Consider the following 23,597-nt stretch of genomic DNA (forward strand, 5'->3'; position numbering starts at 1 on the left):
CATAAACGGTCTAGAGTTAAGGGCCGTTTACAACGTTTTCTACAAACGAAGAGCAGAACAGCAATGGCAGAAACCACAAGGATTTTCTGCTGGGCGATCTGTCGGCGATGTTCGTTCCAAGAGTGGACAACTGAGAAGCAGACTTCCTCAGCAGGCACGATCTCCATCCAGGAGAGGGGAGACCTCCAAGTAGTCTTCGAAGAGGTGATATGTCGTTGGGATTTCCTGAAGTAGGAATGATGGCATCTCGTCTCAACAAGAAGCTTCAGAGTTCCAGGTCAAGGGACCCTAAAACAGGAACAGTGAATACACTGGTGACACCATGGGTGTTTCAGTCGGTATATGTATTCCCTATGTTTTCTCTCGTTCCAAAAGTTTTGGGAGCATAAAAAGGAAATTTGTGCGAGCCTCATGGTCCCAGACTGGCCAAGGGGAGCTTGGTATCCAGATCTCAGGAATTACTCATAGGAGATCCCTGGCTTTTTTTTCCCCTTTGCGCGAGGACCTGTTGCGACAGGGGCTGTGCATGTATTAGAACATACCGCGGCTACGTTTGACGACATGGCAGTTGACCGCCAAATCCTAGTCCGTAAGGGTATTCCCACGGAATTAGTTCTCCACACTTATTCGGGCTAGAAAAGGGGTAACGTATAAACATTACTGCCGTATTTGGAGAAAATACGTTTTTTGGTGTGAATCCAAGAAGACTCCTACGGTGGAGTTTTTTCAACTAGGACGTTTTCTCCATTTTCTGCAAGCAGGTGTGGATGCGGGCCTAAACTTGGGCTCAGTTAAAATTGGCCTTAGCGGGTTTCTTTCAGAATAAATTGGACTCCCTTCCAGGAGTTCAGACTGTCGTGAAGGGCGTGTTGCACATCCAATCTCCATTTGTGCCCCAGTGGCACCATGAGCTCTTAATGGGGTGTTGCAGTTCCTTCAATCGCTTTGGTTTGAACCTTTAAGTAAGGAGGAGTGAGTTCCTCACTTGGAAAGTGGTCGTCAGGTTGGCCTTGGCATACGCAAGGCGAGTGTCTGAGTTAGCGGCCTGGTCTCACAACAGACCTTATTTGATCTTCCATGAAGATAGAGCAGAGTTGGAAACTCGTCTACAATTTCTACAGAAGGTGGTTTCATCTTTCCACACATACCAACCTTTGTTGTGCCTGTGACTACCGACGCCTTCGCTGAGTCGATGTCTCTGCATGTGGTCATAGTTTTTAAAATTTATGTCGCCAGGACGGCTCCGTTTAGGAACACAGGCTCTGTTTGTCCTGTTTGCTCCCAACGAGATTGGGTGTCCTGCTTCCAAGCAGACAGTTGCGCGCTGGATCTGTGGTACGATTCAGCATGCTCATTTCACGGCAGGATTGCCGTTACCGAAATAGGTGAGGGCCCATTCTACTAGAAAGGTGGGCTCGTCCGGGGCGGTTGACCGGGGAGTCTCGGCATTGCAACTTTGCCGAGCAGCTTTAGCAAACAATTTGGCTAAGTACTACGGTTAATACCTTGGCCGAGGTTGACCTCACGTTTGGTCATTCGGTACTGCAGAGTCGTCCGCACTCTCCCGCCCATTCTAGAGCTTTGGTATAACCCCATGCTACTTGATGTGACCCCAGCATCCTCTAGGACGTATGAGAAAATAGGATTTTAATACCTACCGGTAAATCCTTTTCTCTTAGTCCGTAGAGGATGCTGGGCACCCGTCCCAGTGCGTACTATATCTGCAGTGATTATATGTGGTTACACACATGTTGTGTTACGTTTATTGTCAGCCAGGTGCTGCAATTGTTCATGCTGTTGGCTTGTATTCTGTGGAATGCCACGTTCAGCGGTGTGCTTGAGGTGTGAGCTGGTAAGATGCTCACTGTGGTTTAACAATAATTCCTTTCCTCGAAATGTCCGTCTCCCTGGGCACAGTTCCTATAACTGGAGTCTGGAGGAGGGGCATAGAGGGAGGAGCCAGTTCACACCCATTCAAAGTCTTAAAGTGCCCATGTCTCCTGCGGATCCAGTCTATACCCCATGGTTCTTGATGTGACTCCAGCATCCTCTACGGACTAAGAGAAAATGATTTACCGGTAGGTATTAAAATCCTATTTTATCAACTTAATTCTATATACAAGGTGATTCAAAAGTCGCAGTACACCCTTTTGTGTTCGGTACATACCCTAAAAGATAGCCCACCTCACCCATACCTTACTGGAGCATTCAGTTTTCCCATTACCTGCACAGTTTTTGATTCATTAGAGGTGCAAAACAGGGTTATAGAAGCTTATGGGCTTCTTTATACATAAATTCCAGATCTGATAGGATCCATCCCATTGTCCCCCATCGCTGGTACATGTGCAGTATGACTCCTGGGCAGGCTTGCCTACCGGGAGGCTCCCAATTTTTAAATGAGCCTCCCGCTGCCCCGCAAACCTTTGCTGCCTCCCGGTTTTCTACTGTTATCCCGTAAATCCGGTCTGCGCAAGTCCGGAAATGCGGGGGATGGAGCCTGCGCCGGAGACATCATGGCCAGCCACAGCGGGGTTATGAGCAGCGGTGGCCGTCCTGCTGTGTGCAGTCTGAGAGCCGGGCAGTCTGAGCGGCAGCAGTGTCGGGAATAATAAGCAGAGCAGCCGCATGTACAGTGAGTGGAGCAGGGCTTTGCTTCACAGTTTGCTTCACAGTGGGTGCGTGCATCAGCCAGGCTTTTCTCTTCCTGGATCCTGATGTGGCTTTCCTGTGCTGCCTTCCTCTCACCACACTGTCCCGGGCTGGCTCCCTGCTCTTCACAGGAGGGAGCAACAAAGCCAGGCGGGTGCATTACGTACTGGGCATTATGGGGGGGGGGGGGGGGGGGGGGCTGTGTATACTGTAATGTCACTGGATGTAATATGGGTGGGTTTGTAAAATGTAATGTGGTACTGTGTGTAATATGGAGGGGGCTGTGTAAAATTTAATGTAATGTTCTACTGTGTGTAATATGGGGGGGGGGCTGTGTATCATGTAATATAATGTGCTATTGGGTGTAATACGGGAGGGGGTGTACGCTGTGCATAATGCAGTGTAATATGGGGGAGAGGTGGCTGTGTTGGTACCGTGTGTAATATGATGGGGGGGGGCTGTGTAAAATTTCATATAATCTGCTATTGGGTGTAATACTGGAGGGTGTGTACGCTGTGCATAGTGTAATGCAGTGTAATATGGGGGAGAGGGGGCTTTGTATAATATAATGTGGTACTGGATGTAATATGGGGGGGGTTCTAAAATATAATGGGATGTGGCACTGTGTGTGATATGGGGGGGGGAGCTGTGTAAAATGTAATATAATGTGCTATTGGGTGTAATATGGGTATGGGGGAGGGACTGTGTGTGCTGTGCATAATACAATGTAATATGGTACTGGTTGTAAAATGGGGGCTGTGTAAAATGTAATGTGGTACTGGGTGTAATATGGTGGGGGGCTGTGTATGCTGTGTGTAATGTAATATGGTGCTGTGTGTGCTGGTGTAATATGGGGGAGGGGGCTGTGTATAATGTAATATATTATGGTGCTGTGTGCAGGGCCGTAACTAGGGTAGGGCAGGTGGTGCCTTGCACACTGCGCACTTTTCATGTGGGCTCACCAACTGCACTTATCCCTATTGGACGGCCCTGTCTGCATATCTGTTGACAGTTGCAGTGCTACCTGCTGTGTATATTGAAGCAGGTATAGTGCTGGGCAACCCCGAGTGTCAACCCCCGTGTGGTGCGCGGTGCAACTGGAGATGATGAACACGGGTCCCAGAGTTGCTTGAAGAAGGAAAGACGTGTAGCTGCGGGTCGTGGGTGTGGTTCATCAAATCGACAGTGTCTAGGTCGACAATGTTTAGGTCGACCACTATAGGTCGACAGTCACTAGGTCGACATGGATGGAAGGTCGACAGGGTTTCTAGGTCGACATGTGCTAGGTCGACAGGTCTAAAGGTCGACATGAGGATTTTTTTATTTATTTTTGGTGTCGTTTTCTTCGTAGAGTGACCGGGATCCCAAATTAGTGCACCGCGTCCCCTCGCATGGCTCGCTTCGCTCGCCATGCTTCGGGCATGGTGCCTTCGCTCCGCTACCGCTTCGCTCGGCACACTTTACCGTTCCAATCGTAGTCCACGTGGATCGTTAAGTATGAAAAAATCCCCCAAAAAATTAAATATGTGAAAAACTCATGTCGACCTTTAGACCTGTCGACCTAGCACATGTCGACCTAGAAACCCTTTCGACCTTCCATCCATGTCGACCTAGTGACTGTCGACCTATAGTGGTCGACCTAAACATTGTCGACCTAGACACTGTCGATCATCAGACCGGATCCCGCGGGTCGTACTGGAGCACTGCTGTCTACCATGGTGTAAGTGACACACACATACGCAAACACACACACACACACACACACACACACACACACACACACACACACACACACACACACACATTCTGTCTTTCTCAGTTGTAGGGTCTTTACCTGTCGTTGTGTAAGGGTCTCTACCTAGCGTTGTGTGTAAGGGTCTCTACCTAGCGTTGTGTGTAAGGGTTTGTACCTGGCGTTTTGTGTACGGGTCTCTACCTGGCGTTATGTGTGTAAGTGTCTCTACCTAGCGTTGTGTGTACGGGTCTCTACCTGGAGTTAGGTGTGTACGGGTCTCTACCTGGCGTTAGGTGTGTACGGGTCTCTACCTGGCGTTAGGTGTGTAAGGCTCTGTACCTGGCGTTAGGTGTGTACGGCTCTGTCCCTGGCGTTAGGTGTGTAAGGGTCTATAATTGGCTCTACCTGGCGTAATGTCTATAAGGGTCTCTACAAGGCGTAATGTGTATAATTGTGTCAACCTGGCGTAATGTGTATAAGTGGCTACCTGGCATAATGTATATAAAGGGTTACCTGGCATAATGTGTATAAGGGGTACTACTGTGTGGTGTAATGTGACAAATGTACACTACTGTGCAGGGTATTATAATGTGAATTATGTGGCCACGCCCCTTCCCCATGAAGTCACGCCCATATATTTTGGATGCATGCCTACGACGTGCACTGTCCATATTTTAAATATAGGTGGGGGGGGGCACCAATCCTTTTGCCTGGTGCAATGTGTGTAAGGTGCTCTACCTGGTGCAATGTGGCTAACAAGCTCTACCTGGTGCAATGTGTAGAATGTGCTCTACCTGGTGCAGTGTGTAGAATGTGCTCTACCTGGTGCAAAGTGTATAATGTGCTCTACCTGGCGCAAAGTGTAGAACGTGCTCTCTGGTGCAATATGTAGAACGTGCTCTACCTGCCTTCGGCGCGCACTGTCCATGCTTTAAATTATGAGAGGGGAGCACGAATTAATTTTCTGCCGAAGGGCACCAATATGTCTAGTTGCAGCTCTGGTGCAGAGTGTCCTGTATACTACACAGCCCACCTGCATTGCCACCCCCTCTCCCCCTTGCAACACTTTTGTAGTGTCCAAATCATTAATAAGAACCTTCATTCCAATGGGAAAAGGACATGTAGGATACCCAATTTTTAAAAGTGAGGGGACCCTGGGACCGACTTTTTTTTTTTTTGCGATCATTATCTATAAACCACGCACTCGCACACCAGTGTATATATTGGGGGTTTTCTATTTGTCCGTCTCTTCTCACAAATGTGCAGTACACAGCACCTTAATATATAGTGCACCTATTTTTACTCTTATGTACCTATTTTATTATTATTATTTTTTTGTATTTGCTGCTTTTAGCACTATAGTTTTCATCTGCCATTGTAGGACACACCCCTGATTGGCAATAAATGACAGCCCCCCCCTTCCCCTCCAGAAAGTGCAGCGCATTTTGCTGCCACCTGGAATCTCCCTGAAACTAGTTTTCAAAAGTAGGCAAGTATGCTCCTGGGTCTTATGGGACAAGCTGGGCTTTGTGTTAATATTTTGAGTATTACATGCATATTGAATTAATGCATGATGCTATGCATGCGATAAGTGGCAGGATGCAATGCATGATACATCCTGCCCTGGCTCTATTATACAGTCAGATGCTTTTTTGATAAAAAGCACATCTGTAAAATGTGTTTTGACCTTGTTCATAGTAAATACTAAAGTACTAAATTTGTTACATAATATTGGTGGTCATTCCGAGTTGATCGATCGCTAGCAGTTTTTAGCAGTCGTGCAAACGCTATGCCGCCGCCAACTGTTAGTGTATTTTAGCTTCGCAGAAGTGCGAACGAAGGGATTGCAGAGCGGCTACAAATTTTTTTTGTGTAGTTTCAGAGCAGCTTCAGACCTACTCAGCGCTTGCGATCACTTCAGACTGTTCAGTTCCTGTTTTGACGTCATAAACACACCGTGCGTTCGCCCAGCCACGCCTGCGTTTTTCCGAACACTCCCTGAAACGGTCAGTTGCCACGCAGAAACGCCCACTTCATGTCAATCACTCTGCGGCCAGCAGTGCGACTGAAAAACTTCGCTAGACCCTGTATGAAACGACATCGTTCGTTGTAATAGTACGTCGCGCGTGCTCATTGCGCCGCATACGTATGCGCAGAAGTGCCATTTTTTTGCCTCATCGCTGCACAGCGAACGAATGCAGCTAGCGATCATCTCTGAATGACCCCCATTGTTCTTTAATAAAGCATCATATACATAGGACAATCTGAATTTCTGAACAGTGTTATAAATACATATTAATTCATACTGATTATGTAGAATACAAATAAATACAGACGCAACTACAGAATAAAAATAGTATATAAGTTAAATTAAATACAAATATCCGTTGTCCTCCCCTTTAAAAAAAAAAACACATAAGAAAACTCTTGATTGCTGTGGACTGATTGCAAATATGAAATAATGTATTACTGCACTAAACCAAAAGTGCCTCTCTGAGGCTGCTGTCCCACCTGTATTGTTTGAAAGTAACAATATCTGTCACTGTTAGTACTGGATTAAATCATGTCCCAACTTTGAATAACCAGCCAGCCTCTGTCTGTCATCTTGCACAAGATAGATCTGGAGAAAAGGTTTATCTGACATCCTCATTAAGACTGGTTGTCACAGATTCGGGGCAACACAATGTTCTCTCAGCTGCTAATCTACATACGTTTTCATGTTTTTTCTACCCTCATGCTGATAAGAAGCAGAAGTGAGAGACACACTTGTTTTACTGCTTCCAGTGTTGGGAACGCTGCTCTTCTGCAAAATTCTCCTCCTAGCCCTTAAATTCAAATTTTTTAGTATGCAGATCAGAATTGCCATACATGAAATGGGATCTGCCCTAGGTTACTAAAATTAAATTGTAAAAAATAGCGAAGGCAGCCCTGTGATGATAACGCCATTTTCAGATAGCATTAATACTGGGATTCCCTCCCATTTCCCCTACTTCAACTCTGCTATGATATCCGAGCAGAGCTCAGTGCTAGTTCCTCTGATCAACCTTGTTTGTCGAAACAGACCTCTGGCTGATTATTGAGGAAAATAAAGAAAGAAAGAAAATAATAAAATAAAACTACTGCAGCCAGCAGGGGTTATTTAGAGTTGGTCGCAGATTTTGCTATAGTAGTAAAATCTGCAACCACTGAAATCACATGCTGGGGGCTGCCCAGCACAATGCATGGCCGCCCAGCATGTGTAGCACTGCCCCACGAAGCGATCGCGGTTCATTTGCAATTGCTTCAAATAGAGATTGACCCCAGCCTGCCCAGCATGGCTGCATAAGCTGGCGGTCCTGCGCTAGGTTTCCTTTAACAGGCTGAGATTCGATCCTGCGAAGTATGGAGAAGATATTTGCAGCGACAGAGCTTATCTCGCAACCTCTGTCCCTGCATGCAATAATTGATACATCCTTGAGATGTATTTAAACATCAAAATGTGAATTTGGGTGAATTTATCACATGTGATAAATATGCCCCTTAGAGTGAGGTTACCACTACAATATATAGCTGGTAACAGGGAAAGTTTACCTGTAGGGATAACAGGGCTTGTTACCTCTTTGACCTATTCCGGGCGGTGGTTTTATCATGGAGAAATCTAAGATTTCTGCAGCAGGGTATACTGGGATTCCACAGGGAATACATCAGGGTGTAGAGTTGGATCTTGAGCCAAGGCACCAACAGGCTAAAGCTTTGACTGTTCCCAGCATGCATGGCACCACCTCCTCTATAACCCTGCCTCCAGGCACTAGAGCTCAGCTCAGTTTGTAAGTTGGTGCCTGCAGTGCAGGTCACTAACAGGTGGGGCTGCACTAGGCAGCCCTGAAAAAAGCTTTTTAAGAATACTTCAAGGGCCGCAGCACTATTTATGTCAGTCTGACATTCTGTGCTGCGGCTCCATCACCTCCCCAGCAGCGCTGCATACTCCCGCGGCCGGGTTCCCGGGTACTTGCAGCGGAGGCGTACCTGTCATCAGGAACACCACCGCTGACGCTCTCCAGGATCGCGTGGCTGCACATCAGGGAGGAGGTAAGAGGTTCCCCCAGGTGAGACCTGCCGGTTAATCGCGGTCCCACACTGACGTGGACACTGTACTGCACAGGGACTCCACTGTATCCACCAGGGCAAGGGAGTACAAGTCGGATTTACTAAAATCCGTTTGATATAAGCTCCACAGTTCCCAGTGGTGAGGTCCAGCATAGGGGATAAGGTGCTGACCTGTAGCCCCTCCCCCAGCTCCGGGTGCCATCTACTGCATGTGTTCCTGCCCTGGAGCTGCATTTCACTCTCCCTCACTCCCTGACAGAGATTATTTTGGTGCTATCTTCACTACTAGCTGGGCTGATCTCCGGGACTGCAGGGCTCTGTCTCCTCTGTAAAACCGCCTGTCTCATCAGCGCTGTTCATTTACACGCACTTAAGTATTGTACATGTAATTTTAGACAGTGTTAGTTAAGAACAAGTGTACTGCTATCTGAATATTTGGTACAAGTATTCTGTGATATACATCCAGTATCTACTGTGCATTGTTATATCTATACTCATACATATTTATATGTAAATGACTAGTCCAGTGCAGTTTTATTGTTTATATGTAATAACTCCTGCATTGTACATGTGACTGAGTGTGCCTGTAGCTGCTGTGTGGGATTCCATTCTCCCGTATCACATATCGCTATCACTACATTCTGTGCTCTGAGGGGCTAGGTGCGTCAGGGTCATATATATATATATATATATATATATATATACACACTGCTCAAAAAAATAAAGGGAACACTAATATAACATATCCTAGATCTGAATAAATGAAATATTCTTATTAAATACTTTGTTCTTTACATAGTTGAATGTGCTGACAACAAAATCACACAAAAATAATCTATGGAAATCAAATTTATTAACCCATGGAGGTCTGGATTTGGAGTCACCCTCAAAATTAAAGTGGAAAAACACACTACAGGCTGATCCAACTTTGATGTAATGTCCTTAAAACAAGTCAAAATGAGGCTCAGTAGTGTGTGTGGCCTCCACGTGCATGTATGACCTCCCTACAACACCTAGGCATGCTCCTGATGAGGTGGCGGATGGTCTCCTGAGGGATCTCCTCCCAGACCTGGACTAAAGCATCCGCCAACTCCTGGATAGTCTGTGGTGCAACGTAGTGTTGGTGGATGGAGCAAGACATGATGTCCCAGATGTGCTCAATTGGATTCAGGTCTGGGGAACGGGCGGGCCAGTCCATTGCATCAATGCCTTCGTCTTGCAGGAACTGCTGACACACTCCAGCCACATGAGGTCTAGCATTGTCTTGCATTAGGAGGAACCTAGGGCCAACCGCACCAGCATATGGTCTCACAAGGGGTCTGAGGATCTCATCTCGGTACCTAATGGCAGTCAGGCTACCTCTGGCGAGCACATGGAGGGCTGTGCGGACCCCCAAAGAAATGCCACCGCACACCATTACTGACCCACTGCCAAACCGGTCATGCTGGAGGATGTTGCAGGCAGCAGAACGTTCTCCTTGGCGTCTCCAGACTCTGTCACGTCTGTCACATGTGCTCAGTGAGAACCTGCTTTCATCTGTGAAGAGCACAGGGCGCCAGTGGCGAATTTGCCAATCTTGGTGTTCTCTGGCAAATGCCAAACATCCTGCACGGTGTTGGGCTGTAAGCACAACCCCCACCTGTGGATGTCGGGCCCTCATACCACCCTCATGGAGTCTGTTTCTGATCGTTTGAGTAGACACATGCACATTTGTGGCTTGCTGGAGGTCATTTTGCAGGGCTCTGGCAGTGCTCCTCCTGTTCCTCCTTGTACAAAGGCGGAAGTAGCGGTCCTGCTGCTGGGTTGTTGCCCTTCTATGGCCTCCTCCACGTCTCCTGATGTACTGGCCTGTCTCCTGGTAGCGCCTCCATGCTCTGGACACTACGCTGACAGACACAGCAAACCTTCTTGCCACAGCTCGCATTGATGTGCCATCCTGGATGAGCTCTACTACCTGAGCCACTTGTGTGGGTTGTATGGAGGTCATACAGGCACGTGGAGGCCACACACCCTACTGAGCCTCATTTTGACTTGTTTTAAGGACATTACATCAAAGTTGGATCAGCATGTAGTGTGTTTTTCCACTTTAATTTTGAGGGTGACTCCAAATCCTGACCTCCATGGGTTAATAAATTTGATTTCCATTGATAATTTTTGTGTGATTTTGTTGTCAGCACATTCAACTATGTAAAGAACAAAGTATTTAATAAGAATATTTAATTCATTCAGATCTAGGATGTGTTATTTTAGTGTTCCCTTTATTTTTTTGAGCAGTGTGTGTATATGTGTATATATATATATATATATATATATATATATACACTGATACAGTTGATTCTGATGAGGAATCTACAACCCAGGTTGATGTTCCTGACCTAGTGGAGGCTATTAAGCTAATTCTTTGAATAGATGATGACATTGAGCCTACTACTGTGTCTAAGAAACCTGATAAGTTCAAATGTCAGAAGGTTGCTAAGGTAGTCTTACCACATTTTGACCACTTAATTGACATACGTCAGGAATCCTGGTCGACGCCAGAAAATAAATTTTCCCTGTCTAAAAAGATGCTAGCTCGTTATCCTATCCCTGCGGATTCGAGTAACAAGTGGGAAACTCCACCGCAGGTGGACTCTCATGTCGCCCGTCTTGTGGTGTCATCTACTCTGCCTGTCACTACTGTCAACTCACAGAAGGAACCTATGGATCAGCGTGTGGAGGGATGCCTGAAGTCTATTTACTCTCTTACTGGTGCGATACATAGACCCACTATGGCAACCTCCTGGGCTGCGAAAGGAATTGAAGCATGAGTTCAGGCAATTGAGGACGAGCTGCCTCAGGATTTTTCTGACACTGCCAGACCATATCTGTGTTACATTACCACAGCCTCCCACTGTATTCAGGAGGCTGCCTCTGATGGAGGTGTAATGGCGGCCAAGACATCTACTACGTCTATCCTGGCTCGTCGAATTATGTGGTTGAGGTCCTGGAAGGTGGACCTGGACTCCAAAAAGACCTCGTAGGTGCTCCCTTTTAAGGGAGACATCCTATTTGGGGAGGATCTGAACAAGATTGTAACTGACTTGGCTACTGTCAAGACTGCGTGTCTCCCAAATACTAATCCTTCTGCTCCGATGGCTAAGAGTACCACCTTTCGTTCCTTTCGACCTCCAGGGAAAGCAAAGGGTCAGGCGTATCCGCAACAGGCTCGTTCTTCCAATACCACTTTGCCTGAATCTAAACAACAGTCGGGAGGCCGACTTCTGCAGTTTGCCCAGGCCTTGTTAAAGAGCACTTTGGACGTCTGGGTGCGGGAAGTTTTCTCTCACGGTAATCTCTTTCGAGAAACGTCTCCCTCGCCAGTTTTACACAACAGTTATCCCTGCGGATCCGTTAAAAGCGCAAGCTCTTCACTTGGTTGTACAATCCCTCCTGGATACAGGAGTGGTAGTGCCTCTGTCTCAGAGAGGCAGGGGATACTATTCGACCCTGTTTCTAGTTCCGAAGCCAAATGGGTCCTTCCGGCCTATACTCAACCTCAAATCATTGAACAAGTTTGTAAGAGTATTCAAAGTCCGTATGGAACCTCTGCGCTCTATAGTGCTGGCCATGGAACCCGAAGACTATATGGTATCCCTGGACATACAAGATGCTTACATGCACATACCTATTGCCATGTCGCATCAGCAATATCTGCGGTTTGCTATTTACAACCTACATTATCAATTCCAGGCACTGCCTTTTGGATTGGCCACGGCCCCTCGGATCTTCACCAAGGTCATGGCTGTGATGACGGCTCTTCTCCGCCGTCAGGGTATCAGGATCCTGCCATTTCTGGATGACTTGCAGATCCTGGCGAACTCACAAGAGGTTCTCCTCAGTCATCTGGAACTGACGGTCCAATTCCTACAAGCCCACGGGTGGCTCATCAACTGGAAAAAGTCCTCACTGGTCCCTGCTCGGAGCACCTGGGGGCACTACTGGACACACATAACCAACGATTGTTTTTGTCTCCAGAGAAAGTCCTGGAACTTCAGGACAGGATCAGATATTTCCTCTCTCGCCCAAGAGTGTCGATACACTCGGCGATGCAAGTACTAGGCCTCATGGTGTCGGCTTTCGACAGGGTAGTGTACGCTCAATTTCATTCCCGCCCTCTGCAGAGGTTAATCCTTTCCAAGTAGGATGGCCTGTCTCATCGGATCAGGTCTCAAAGGATCTCCTTGACTCTGGAGGGTCGTCTGTCACTGAGCTGGTGGTTACAGGACCAACAGTTAAGCAGGGGCCATCCCTTCTGGATCTCCAACTCAGTGCTCCTGACTACTCATGCCAGTCTGCGGGGTTGGGGCGCGGTGTTGGAGCAACACTCTCTCCATGGTCGGTGAACCAGGGAAAAGTCTCTCCTCCTGATTAAACATTTTGGAATTGTGGGCGGTGTTCAATGCAGTGACCCTAGCACAGAACAGGGCTGTTCAGGTTCAATCAGATAACGCCATCACGGTGGTGTACATAAATCATCAAGGCGGCACTCGAACCCGCATGGCAATGCTGGAAGTATCAAAAATCCTCCGTTGGGCGGAATGCCATCTGCCAGCAATATCGGCAGTGTTCATCCCCGGAGTCCTCAACTGGGAAGCGGATTTCCTCAGTCGCCAGGACGTTCACGCCGGAGAGTAGAGTCTTCATCCGGAAGTCTTTCAACTCCTAGTGGACAAGTGCGGCCTACCAGAATGTAGACCTGATTGCGTCTCGACACAATCACAATGTTCCGGTCTTCGGATCAAGGACATGGGATCCTCAAGCAGCGTTCATGGATGCACTGGCAATTCCATGGAACTTTCGTCTGCCATACGTGTTCCCTCCAGTGTCACTCCTGCCAAGGGTACTACGGAAGTTCAAGCAAGAAAGAGGAATACTTCTAGTCACTCCAGCATGGCCCAGACGGCATTGGTTCTCAGACCTGCAGGGTCTATCGATAGAGCGTCCTCTTCTACTTCCTTAACGCCTAGATCTCCTCGTTTAGGGCGCTTGTGTCTATCCGGACCTGGCCAGACTGGCTTTGACGGCGTGGCTCTTGAAGCTTCACTCCTGAGGGCCAAGGGATTCTCTGAGGCGGTTATTCAAACTATGTTGAAGTCTCGCAAACCGGCTTCTGCACGGATTTATTACAGGGTCTGGAACTCTTACTTCACATGGTGTACTGCTAAGAATTATGATGCCTATTCGTTCAGAACTTCTATGCTCTTGGCTTTCTGCAACAAGGCCTAGATTTAGGCCTTCGTCTGGCCTCCCTCAAGGTTCATATATCTGCCTTGTTGGTGTGGTTTCTGAGGAAAATTGCGTCTATTTGTGACGTTCATACTTTCACTCTGCGTTTTACGGATTCAGCCTCCCTATGTCCCTTTTGTGGCTCCATGGGATCTATCTGTTGTCTTAAATGCCCTACAAGAGGCTCCATTTTAACCTCTTGAGTCTGTGGAGCTTACATTTTTTACACTTAAGGCATGTTTTTCTCTTACGTCCTAGAGGATGCTGGGGTCCACATTAGTACCATGGGGTATAGACGGGTCCACTAGGAGCCATTGGCACTTTAAGAGTTTGACAGTGTGGGCTGGCTCCTCCCTCTATGCCCCTCCTTCCAGACTCAGATTAGAAAATGTACCTGGAGGAGCTGGTCACAGCTAGGGGAGTTCCATAGGAGTTTCTTTAGTTTTATTTTTTAAAAGTTTAGGCAGAGGGAGGCTGCTGGCAACAGCCTCCCTGCTTCGTGGGACTAAGGGGGGAGGGGGGGAGTAGTGTCCGCCCTGCAAGGTCTGAGCCACTATCTTCGCTGACAGGACACTGAGCTTCTGAGGGGATCGAACGTTCTCCGCCACAGGGGATCCGCTCACCCCAGCAGAATGCCGCCAACAATCTTACAGAGCCAGAAGATTTATGTGGTGAGTTAGTCACCGGCCCCCCTGTCAAGAGGGGAGCTGATGTGAAGATGGCGGCAACAGGGTAGGGAGTGCGGTACTAACTGCACTTCAGGGCTCAGCGGTACTTGGTGCGGCGCTGTGAGGGGCGCCCTGAGCCAGCACCTACACCCTACACTGGTCGGCAAGCCTGTCGGGGACCCTAGATCACTGCCAGCATATACCTCAGGCCAGTATAAATTCAAACCAGAGCGGGAAGCAGCGCCATGAAAGGGGGCGGAGCTTCTCCTCAGAGTGGACCCAGCAGCGTTCAGCGCCATCTTTCCTGCATGCAGAGACACTGACAGGGGAGAGCTGTCCCTCGACATCAACTCCAGCTGCCTTGTAAGGTACCAGGGGGTTGTAGAAGGGGTGTGGGGGGAGGCTGTGTAATAGACTGTGTAACCTATTAAGGTGCACAGTTAGCGCTGGTAAGGGGTGTCCTTTATGTTAAAAAGCGTTGTGTGTGGTTTGGCTCCAAACTCTGTCTCTCTCTTGGCATTCTTGAGGGGAAACTGTCTGCCATTTCCGTGTGTGTGGGTGGGTGCTTGTTGTCTCACAAAACGCCATGTCTAGGGACTCTGTGTCATATGCTGCAGAGGATATGTCTTCTCAGGATGATCCAATTCCATGTAATCAGGATTGCTCTGTTTTAGCACAGATTCCAATAAGAGAACCTAAGTGGTTAACCTCTATTAAGGGTATGATCTCTCAGATTTCTACTAGGGTAGCACAGAATGAAACTGCAACTCAGGTTTTACAGAACTCTATGTCTGTTTGGTCCGAGTCGGCACCTTCAGGGCCCCCTGGCACTCACTCTCAAAAACGTGCTCTTGCCCAGATTATGCAAGATGACACGGATACCGACTCTGACACGGTAGACGGTGATGGGGACGTGCTGAGGGGGGCGGCATCCCTTGCAAAAGGGATGCAGTTGATGATTGAAGCCATTAGAGATGTGTTAAATATTGCTGACGCAGTACCTGAGCAAGTTGAGGAGGCTTACTTCACGAATAATAAGAAAGCCTCGCTAACCTTTCCTGCATCTAAGGAGTTAAATGCTATATTTGAAATGTCCTGGGTAAACCCAGAGAAAAAATTCCAGATCCCAAGAAAATTTCTGGTTGCATTGCCCTTCCCTGAGGAGGATAGAAAGAAATGGGAAAACCACCCACAGTTGACACATCTGTGTCCAGACTCTCAAAAAAGGTGGTTTTACCTGTCTCGGGATCTGCCGTGTTGAAAGAAACGGCTGATCGCAAGATTGTCACTACGCTCAAATCCATATACACGGCTTTGGGAACGATACTACGGCCTACCATTGCCTGTGCATTGATTTCTAAAGCTATAATAAAGTGGTCTGGCACGTTACTTGAGGAATTGGATACAATGGATAAAAGTGACGTTGAATTGTTCTTACGTAACATACAGGATTCTGCAGGATTTACGGTGGAATCCATGAAAGACCTAGGTTCGATGGCTGCAGGGATATCTTCCATGTCTGTCTCAGCTCGTAAAGGACTCTGGCTGCGCCAATGGTCTGCCGACACGGAATCCAGGAAAGGCGTGGAGAACCTACCTTACACATGTCAGGCTTTATTTGGGGAAGTGCTAGATACGTGGATTTCCACGGCAACTGCAGGTAAGTCACCTTTTCTTCCTTCTGCTGCGCCTGCTACGAAGAAACCCTTTTCTTCAGCTATGTCATAGTCCTTTCGGACTCCTAAATCAAGAAAGAGCAAACCGCATAACACCTTCTTTAGAGGAGGGCGGGCAAAATCCAAAAAACCTGCTACTGCAGGCTCCCAGGACCAGAACACAAACAAACAGTAGCAGCGCTAATTAACTTACTAACACATAAGGATTGAGTGAAAAAAATATTCAATTTAATATACTGGCAATCTTTAGCCTATTAAAACCAACATACATAGCTCATAAATAAAATGATTAAAATGGGTATCAACTTTAAATTGCCTCTAATAAGCAGTCCGTTCCTATTTAATGAACTGGATATGCAGATAAAAAATTCTTAGAAAAGAGACTGACTGCGCAGTCTACCATCCAACTTTACCAATACCGCTAGAGGTGAAGTCCCTTGGTAATTTCAGTTGTTTGTGAATGTCCAAGCGGGTTCCTCAATAGTTTGCGGTGTCCTTTTCCTTAATGTTAGGAGTGGTAGGATGTGAGCAAATTCTTTCCTTATTTTTTCTGCAAAGATGGAGGTCCAGTTCTGGTCCGGAGATAGGCAATATAACGTGGCAAGTGATGACCCAAGGTGTCTGTTCCTGACGCGTTTCGCTGTGCAAGCTACAGCTTTTTCAAAGGTCCTTTGAAAAAGCTGTAGCTTGCACAGCGAAACGCGTCAGGAACAGACACCTTGGGTCATCACTTGCCACGTTATATTGCCTATCTCCGGACCAGAACTGGACCTCCATCTTTGCAGAAAAAATAAGGAAAGAATTTGCTCACATCCTACCACTCCTAACATTAAGGAAAAGGACACCGCAAACTATTGAGGAACCCGCTTGGACATTCACAAACAACTGAAATTACCAAGGGACTTCACCTCTAGCGGTATTGGTAAAGTTGGATGGTAGACTGCGCAGTCAGTCTCTTTTCTAAGAATTTTTTATCTGCATATCCAGTTCATTAAATAGGAACGGACTGCTTATTAGAGGCAATTTAAAGTTGATACCCATTTTAATCATTTTATTTATGAGCTATGTATGTTGGTTTTAATAGGCTAAAGATTGTCAGTATATTAAATTGAATATTTTTTTCACTCAATCCTTATGTGTTAGTAAGTTAATTAGCGCTGCTACTGTTTGTTTGTGTTTTGTTATAATTTGGGTGTGACTATCCCATTATAATTAGCAGCAGCATTAGAGGTGCAGTAACCTTCAGCGCCCGATCCATTACCTTTTGGTATACAATTTTTTCCCAGGACCAGAAGCCTGCTTCTGGTTCATCAAAATCCTTAGCATGACGGTGGACCGCACGGCCTGGAGGAAGGACCGGTGGGGGCGAGGCTCAGAAGGTTCAGTCACGTTTGGGTGGCGTCGGGCCTCGACCCCTGGGTGCAAGATATTGTGTCCCAGGGGTACAGGCTGGAATTTCAAGAGCTCCCGCCTCACCGTCTCTTCAAATCAGGCTTGCCAGCTTTGCTGGCAGACAGGGCTATCTTACTGGAAGCCATCCAAAAATTGGAAGGGTCACAGGTCATTGTCCCAGTTTTACCTCATATGCACAACAAGGGTTACTATTAGAACCTTTTCTCTGACGTCCTAGTGGATGCTGGGAACTCCGTAAGGACCATGGGGAATAGACGGGCTCCGCAGGAGACTGGGCACTCTAAAAGAAAGATTAGGTACTATCTGGTGTGCACTGGCTCCTCCCTCTATGCCCCTCCTCCAGACCTCAGTTAGATTTCTGTGCCCGGCCGAGCTGGATGCACACTAGGGGCTCTCCTGAGCTCCTAGAAAGAAAGTATATGTTAGGTTTTTTATTTTACAGTGAGACCTGCTGGCAACAGGCTCACTGCAACGAGGGACTAAGGGGAGAAGAAGCGAACCTACCTGCTTGCAGCTAGCTTGGGCTTCTTAGGCTACTGGACACCATTAGCTCCAGAGGGATCGACCGCAGGACCCGTCCTTGGTGTTCGTTCCCGGAGCCGCACCGCCGTCCCCCTTACAGAGCCAGAAGCATGAAGATGGTCCGGAAAATCGGCGGCAGTCTTCACCAAGGTAGCGCACAGCACTGCAGCTGTGCGCCATTGCTCCTCATACACACTTCACACTCCGGTCACTGAGGGTGCAGGGCGCTGGGGGGGGGCGCCCTGAGCAGCAATAAAAACACCTTGGCTGGCAAAATAATCACAATATATAGCCCCAGAGGCTATATATGTGATAATTACCCCTGCCAGAATCCATAAAAAAGCGGGAGAAAAGTCCGCGAAAAAGGGGCGGAGCTATCTCCCTCGGCACACTGGCGCCATTTTCTCTTCACAGTGTAGCTGGAAGACAGCTCCCCAGGCTCTCCCCTGTAGTTTTCAGGCTCAAAGGGTTAAAAAGAGAGGGGGGGCACTAAATTTAGGCGCAATATTGTTTATACAAGCAGCTATTGGGGAAAATTCACTCAGTGATAGTGTTTATCCCTACATTATATAGCGCTCTGGTGTGTGCTGGCATACTCTCTCTCTGTCTCCCTAAAGGGCTGTGTGGGGTCCTGTCCTCAGTCAGAGCATTCCCTGTGTGTGTGCGGTGTGTCGGTACGGCTGTGTCGACATGTTGGATGAGGAGGCTTATGTGGAGGCGGAGCAGATGCCGATAAATGGGATGTCGCCCCCTGTGGGGCCGACACCAGAGTGGATGGATAGGTGGAAGGTATTAACCGACAGTGTCAACTCCTTACATAAAAGGCTGGATGACGTAACAGCTGTGTGACAGTCGGCTTCTCAGCCCGCGCCTGCCCAGGCGTCTCAAAGGCCATCAGGGGCTCAAAAAACGCCCGTTACCTCAGATGGCAGACACAGATGTCGACAAGGAGTCTGACTCCAGTGTCGACGAGGTTGAGACATATACACAATCCACTAGGAACATCCGTTGCATGATCTCGGCAATAAAAATTGTGTTACACATTTCTGACATTAACCCAAGTAACACATAAAAGGGGTTTTATGTTTGGGGAGAAAAAGCAGCCGGTGTTTTGTTCCCCCATCAGATGAGTGAATGAAGTGTGTGAAGAAGCGTGGGTTCCCCCGATAAGAAACTGGTAATTTCAAAAAAATTACTGCTGGCGTAGCCTTTCCCGCCAGAGGATAGGTCACGTTGGGAGATATCCCCTAGGGTGGATAAGGCGCTCACACGTTTGTCATAAAAGGTGGCACTGCCGTCTTAGGATACGGCCACTTTGAAGGAGCCTGCTGATAAAAAGCAGGAGGCTATCCTGAAGTCTGTATATACACACTCAGGTATTATACTGAGACCTGCAATTGCCTCAGCATGAATAGTGCTGCTGCAGCAGGGTCTGATACCCTGTCAGATAATATTAATACCCCAGACAGGGAGAATATGGTGCTAACATAGAGCATATTAAAGACGTAGTCTTATATATGAGGGATGCACAGAGGGATATTTGCCGGCTGGCGTCCAGAATTAATGCAAGGTCCATTCTGCCAGGAGGGTATTAGAGACCCGGCAGTGGACAGGTGATGTTGACTTTAAAAGGCACATGGAGATTATGCCTTATAAGGGTGAGGAATTGTTTGGGGATGGTCTCTGGGACCTTGTATCCACAGCAACAGCTGGGAAGAAAAATTTCTACCCAAGGTTTCCTCACACCCTAAGAAAGCACTGTATTATCGGGTACAGTCCTTTCGGCTTCAGAAAAGCAAGGGGGCCAAAGGCGCTTCCTTTCTGCACAAGGGAAGAAGGAAAAAGCTGCACAGACAGCCAGTTCCCAGGATCAAAAATCCTCCCCCGCTTCCTCTGAGTCCACAGCATGACGCTGGGGCTCCACAGACAGGTGCGGTGGGGGGGCGTCTCGGGAACTTCAGGGACCAGTGGGCTTGCCCACAGGTGAATCACTGGGTTCTGCAAGTAGTATCACAGGGATACAAGCTGGAGTTCGAGGCGACTCCCCCTCGCCGTTACCTCACATCAGCCTTGCCTGCTGCCCTCGGATATAGGGAGTTAGTACTGGCGGCAATTCACAAGCTGTACTTCCAGCAGGTGAAATCAAGGTACCCCTCCTTCAACAAGGCCGTTGTTACTATTCCAAAAATGTTGTGGTACCGAAACCAGACTGTTCGGTGAAACCCATTCTAAAATTGAAATCCTTGAACACTTATATACGAAGGTTCAAGTTCAAAATGGAATCGCTCAGGGCGATTATTGCAAGCCTGGAGAATTTCAGGGTATCACTGGACATCAAGGATGCTTACCGGCATGTCCCTATTTACCCTCCTCACCAGGAGTACCTCAAAATTGTGGTACAGAATTGTCATTACCAATTCCAGAAGTTGCCGTTGGTCTGTCCCCGGCACCGAGGGTATTTACCAAGGTAATGGCCGAAAGAATTATCCAGTACTTGGACAATCTCCTTATAAAGGCGAGGTCCAGGGAGCAGTTGTTTGTCAGAGTAGCACTATCTCGGGAAGTGCTACTACAGCACGGCTGGATTCTGAATATTCCAAAGACGCAGCTGGTTCCTACGACGCATCTACTTTTCCTGGGGATGGTTCTGGACACAGAACAGAAAAAAGTGTTTCTCCCGCAGGAGAAAGCCAAGGAGCTGTCATCTCTAGTCAGAGGCCTCCTGAAACCAAAACAGGTGTCGGTGCATCACTGCACGCGAGTCCTGAAAAAAATGGTAGCTTCCTACGAAGCAGTTCCATTCGGCAGGTTCCATGCAAGAACTTTTCAGTGGGACCTCTTGGACGGGATCGCATCTTCAGATGCATCGGCTGATAACCCTGTCTCCAAGGACCAGGGTGTCTCTGCTGTGGTGGCTGCAGAGTGCTCATCTTCTAGAAGGCCGCAGATTCGGCATACAGGACTGGGTCCTGGTGATCACGGATGCCAGCCTTCGAGGCTGGGGGCAGTCACACAGGGAAAAAATTTCCAAGGACTCTGGTCAAGTCAGGAGTCGTCCCTACACATAAATATTCTGGAACTGAGGGCCATTTACAATGCCCTAAGTCAGGCAAGACCTCTGCTTCAAAACCAGCCGGTACTGATCCAATCAGACAACATCACGGCAGTCGCCCATGTAAACCGACAGGGCGGCACAAGAAGCAGGATGGCGTGGCAGAAGCCACAAGGATTCTCCGATGGGCGGAAAATCACGTCTTAGCACTGTCAGCAGTGTTCATTCCGGGAGTGGACAACTGGGAAGCAGACTTCCTCAGCAGACACGACCTACACCCGGGAGAGTGGGGACTTCATCCAGAAGTCTTCAAACTGTTGGTAAACCGTTGGGAAAGGCCACAGGTGGACATGATGGCGTCCCGCCTCAACAAAAAGCTAAAGAGATATTGCGCCAGGTCAAGGGACCCTCAGGCGATAGCTGTGGACGCTCTAGTGACACCGTGGGTGTACCAGTCGGTTTATGTGTTCCCTCCTCTGCCTCTCATACCAAAGGTACTGAGAATAATAAGAAGGCGAGGAGTAAGAACGATACTCGTGGTTCCGGATTGGCCAAGAAGAGCTTGGTACCCAGAACTTCAAGAAATGATATCAGAGGACCCATGGCCTCTACCGCTCAGACAGGATCTGTTCCAAGACTTCCCGCGGCTGCGTTTGACGGCATGGCGGTTGAATTCCGGATCCTAAAGGAAAAGGGCATTCCGGAGGAAGTCATTCCTACGCTGATAAAAGCCAGGAAAGAAGTAACCGCAAACCATTATCACCGTATTTGGCGAAAATATGTTGCGTGGTGTGAGGCCAGGAAGGCCCCTACAGAGGAATTTCAGCTGGGTCGTTTTCTGCACTTCCTACAGTCGGGAGTGACTATGGGCCTAAAAATTGGGTTCCATTAAGGTCCAGATTTCGGCTCTGTCGATTTTCTTCCAGAAAGAACTGGCTACACTGCCTGAAGTTCAGACATTTGTAAAGGGAGTGCTACATGTTCAGCCCCTTTTGTGCCTCCTTTGGCACCTTGGGATCTCAACGTGGTGTTGAGTTTCCTGAAATCACATTGGTTTGAGCCACTTAAAACTGTGGATCTGAAATATCTCACGTGGAAAAAAGTGGTCATGTTATTGGCCTTGGCTTCGGCCAGGCGTGTGTCAGAATTGGCGGCTTTGTCATGTAAAAGCCCTTATCTGATTTTCCATATGGATAGGGCAGAATTGAGGACTCGTCCCCAGTTTCTCCCTAAGGTGGTATCAGCTTTTCACTTGAACCAACCTATTGTAGTGCCTGCGGCTACTAGGGGCTTGGAAGATTCCAAGTTACTGGACGTAGTCAGGGCCTTGAAAATTTATTTATTTAGTTTCCAGGACGGCTGGAGTCAGGAAAACTGACTCGCTTTTTATCCTGTAGGCACCCAACAAACTAGGTGCTCCTGCTTCTGAGCAGACTATTGCTCGCTGGATTTGTAGCACAATTCAGCTGGCGCACTCTGCGGCTGGATTGCCGCATCCTAAATCAGTAAAAGCCCATTCCACAAGGAAAGGGGGCTCATCTTGGGCGGCTGCCCGAGGGGTCTCGGCTTTACAACTTTGCCGAGCTGCAACTTGGTCAGGGGCACACACGTTTGCTAAATTCTACAAATTTGATACCCTGGCTGAGGAGGACCTTGAGTTCTCTCATTCGGTGCTGCAGAGTCATCCGCACTCTCCCGCCCGTTTGGGAGCTTTGGTATAATCCCCATGGTCCTTACGGAGTTCCCAGCATCCACTAGGACGTCAGAGAAAATAAGATTTTACTCACCGGTAAATCTATTTCTTGTAGTCCGTAGTGGATGCTGGGCGCCCATCCCAAGTGCGGATTGTCTACAATACTTGTATATAGTTATTGCTTAACTAAAGGGTTATTGTTGAGCCATCTGTTGAGAGGCTCAGTTATATTTCATACTGTTAACTGGGTATAGTATCACGAGTTATACGGTGTGATTGGTGTGGCTGGTATTAGTCTTACCCGGGATTCAAAATCCTTCCTTATTGTGTCAGCTCTTCCGGGCACAGTATCCTAACTGAGGTCTGGAGGAGGGGCATAGAGGGAGGAGCCAGTGCACACCAGATAGTACCTAATCTTTCTTTTAGAGAGCCCAGTCTCCTGCGGAGCCCGTCTATTCCCCATGGTGCTTACGGAGTTCCCAGCATCCACTACGGACTACGAGAAATAGATTTACCGGTGAGTAAAATCTTATTTTCGTGGTACCGAAACCGGATGGTTCGGTCAGGCCAATTTTGAATTTGAAGTCATTAAACCCCTATCTGAGGGAGTTCAAATTCAAAATGGAATCTCTAAGAGCAGTGGTCTCAGGTTTGGAGGAGGGGGAGTTTCTGATATCCCTGGATATCAAGGATGCGTACCTCCACATTTCGATTTGGCCGCCTCATCAGGCTTATCTCCGATTCGCACTGTTAGACTGTCACTATCAGTTCCAGGCACTGCCATTCGGCCTCTCCACGGCACCAAGAGTGTTCATGTGTAAGGTGATGGCAGAAATGA

General features: G+C 47.9%; 1 protein-coding gene across 3 annotated transcripts in view; it reads left to right on the forward strand.

Annotated features, from left to right (window-relative positions):
• Positions 1 to 23,597, forward strand: part of LOC135055093 (heparan-alpha-glucosaminide N-acetyltransferase-like) — a 1,318,407-nt gene that overhangs the window by 397,176 nt on the left and 897,634 nt on the right. The gene's annotated exons all lie outside the window — the stretch shown is intronic.

Source organism: Pseudophryne corroboree, chromosome 3 (genome assembly GCF_028390025.1).
Source record: "Pseudophryne corroboree isolate aPseCor3 chromosome 3, aPseCor3.hap2, whole genome shotgun sequence".
In the NCBI taxonomy this organism is placed as follows: domain Eukaryota; kingdom Metazoa; phylum Chordata; class Amphibia; order Anura; family Myobatrachidae; genus Pseudophryne; species Pseudophryne corroboree.